Here is a 3,033-nt window from a genome sequence, read left to right on the forward strand (position 1 = left end):
TGATGGTGGAAAACAGAAGGCTGAACTGACAGCAGGGGGCGCTGTGAAAGCATAATCCACAGGCCCTGATGTCGCTCACAGCCCCGTGCCCTCTGCAGGGCCAGGCCTCAGCCTGGCAGAGGGCACCGTGCAGCTGTGTTTAGAACGCATCCTCCTCCTGGAAAGGCAGCGCCTCCCACATTCCTTCCCTGCCCTCTGCCGGGAAGTCTCCCTGCCAATATGTGCCCGCCTGCAGCCACTCTAGCCCTGGGACCGGGATGGGGCTTTGATCTGGATCCTGGAACTGGGAAGCTCGCTGCTCCTCAGGCCTTGGGACAAGCCCAGGCCTTCTGACTCGCTCCGCCCCTGCCCTCCTCGGTGGAGGGGCATCGAGGCCAGCCCGAGACACCAGGGTGAGACGCCCCTCTCATAGGACCAGGGTTCAGACATCCAGGTGCAAACCGCCTTCTAGCTTCTGGCCCTGGACACTGAGAGATTCCTGTGATTTGAGAGCTTTCATGCATTTCCACGGGTCCACAGAATGGAAGCCTCTCCGTCCCTCTCCTTGTCACTTATTACATCAGCCCTTGCCCACTGGTCATTCCTTCATTCCCCCCCTCCATGTGTCATTCACTCCCCAGGCGCCGGGCTTCATGCTGGGATGGAGAAGGGTCCATCGGAGCCTCCGGCCAGGTGAGCACTCCCAGAAGACATGTGAAGAACCCAGAAGAAGCATGACGAGCCGTGAAGATGTGTGAAGAGTGGAGGTGCTCAGAGTGCGACTTTTCTAGCCTCCGTAGTTGGTATGTGGCAGAATATGCTTGGGAATGGAATTTATTACTAAATTTAAGACTTTGGCCCAGCCAGTGTGGCTCTGTGGTTGAGTGTTGACCTATGAACCAGGTCAGGGTTCCATTCCTGGTCAGGGCACATGCACGGGTTGTGGGCTCAATCCTCAGTGTTGGACGTGCAGGAGGCAGCCAATGATTCTCTTTCATCATTGATGTTTCTCTCTCCCTCCCTCTCCTTTCCTCTCTGAAATGAATAGATAAAAATGTAAGACTTTGCTTTTCAGGGCAGTTTTAGGTTCCAATATTATTGAGAGGAGGATACAGAAAGGTCCCCTATCCCCCTGCCCCAAACACAGACTCCCTGTTATCGCCATCACTCACCAGAGGGGCACCTTTCTGACAAGGACGAACCTGCATTGACACCTTGTCATCCCCCAGAGTCCACAGCGTCCATTAGGGTTCACTCCCGGTGCCGTGCATTCTATGGGTTCAGACAGATGTGTAATGACGTGTACCCACCACTGTGGTATCATACAAAGAATTTTCACTGCCCCAAAGACCTCTGTGCTCTGCCTACTCATCCCTCCCCCATAACCTCTGGCAACTACTTATCTTTTTATTGTTGCCATAGTTTTGCCTTTCCCAGAATGCCCTATCGTTGGAAGCCTCCTCGGATTGGCTGCTTTCACTTAATAATATGCAAGACTCCATCGCATTATTTCATGACTCAACTGCCCACTTCCTTGCAGCACCCAATAACATCCCATTGCCCGGATGCACCGCGGTTTCCCCACTCACCTACTGAAGGGCATCTGGTTGCTTTCAGGTTTGGGCAATTCTGAGTAAAGCTGCTATAAACATTGTGTGCATTTTCATGTGGACATAAGTCTTCAGCTCTGTTGGGTAGATACCAAGGAGCGTACTTGCTGGATCGTATAGTAAGAAACTGTTCCGTTTTGTAAGGAACGGCCACACTGTCCTCCAAAGCGGCTGCACCGTTGTGCATCCCACCAGCAGGGACTGAGGGTCCTTGTTGCTCCACATCTCCGCCAGCGTTTGGTGGTGTCAGTGTTTTGGACTTTGGCCATTTTAATAGGCGTCCAGTGCTATCTCATGGTTGTTTTGATTTGCATTTCCCTGATCACATAGGATGTGGAAGGAGGGGAATGAAAATTATATTAGCCAACCACTAAGGTCTGCCAAAGACACCAAAAAAACACATTTTTTCCAATGTTGGCAATGGAAAAAAAAAAGAATTAAAAGGGAATGATTTAATTGTGAAATTACATGTAAGATCCTGAGAGAGATAAGGAATAGGAATAGACAGACTGCTTGACATGTACACAATATATTGTTTTTAATACAAAAGAATAAATAAAACTTAGAAAAGGAGGTGTGCCACTTCCAAAAGAATAGGAATAGAACTTTGCATTACACTGGTTTTTTAAATGAGCTTTGAAAAACTGCACCGGGGTATTCCAGAAAATGCTATGCAAACAGGTATAGCAGCCTGAATGGTGCTACCCCAGAAAAGAGAAGTGAAGGTTATGGGAAGCCTGTCAATCCACAGATGCGGCAGTGGGGTGGTACAGGGGTTAATACCCCGAGAGCCCTGCAGAGGGCGCAGCCAGGCAGTACACCTCCCGGGACCAGGGGTGCAGCCCGGCCGCCCAGGCTCCACCACACACGCGCTACGAACGGACCTGCTGGTTCGCCCCGCCGGGAAGAGGCACCAAAGGCAACTTGTCCGAACACGGAGGGAGAGGTCCCTCCTGATTCCACTGAGTCCGTTCCCCGGGGCCTGGCGGAACTGGAACCAGAGCAGACACACCTGGGTTCTGAGCTGCAGCTTCCAGGCGGGGGAGCTCTGCACCTCCAGCACCGGGCTAGGGCAGCAGTGCCCGCCCTCCCGGCCGCCTCGGCTCCCAGCGCGCAGACACACGGGGTGCGGACAGGAAGCGGCACCCCTGCAGGGAGATGGGACCCCCCAGAGGGGCACCTTTCTGACAAGGACGAACCTGCATTGACACATTGTCATCCCCCAGAGTCCACAGCGTCCATTAGGGTTCACTCCCGGTGCCGTGCATTCTATGGGTTCAGACAGATGTGTAAGGACGTGCACCCACCACTGTGGTATCATACAAAGAATGTTCACGCGCTAGCCGGTTTGGCTCAGTGGATGGGGCGTCGGCCTGTGGACTCAGGGGGCCCAGGTTCGATTCCGGTCGAGGGCATGGACCTTGGTTGCGGGACAATCCCCAGT

Source organism: Myotis davidii, unplaced genomic scaffold (genome assembly GCF_000327345.1).
Source record: "Myotis davidii unplaced genomic scaffold, ASM32734v1 scaffold512, whole genome shotgun sequence".
Lineage (NCBI taxonomy): Eukaryota > Metazoa > Chordata > Mammalia > Chiroptera > Vespertilionidae > Myotis > Myotis davidii.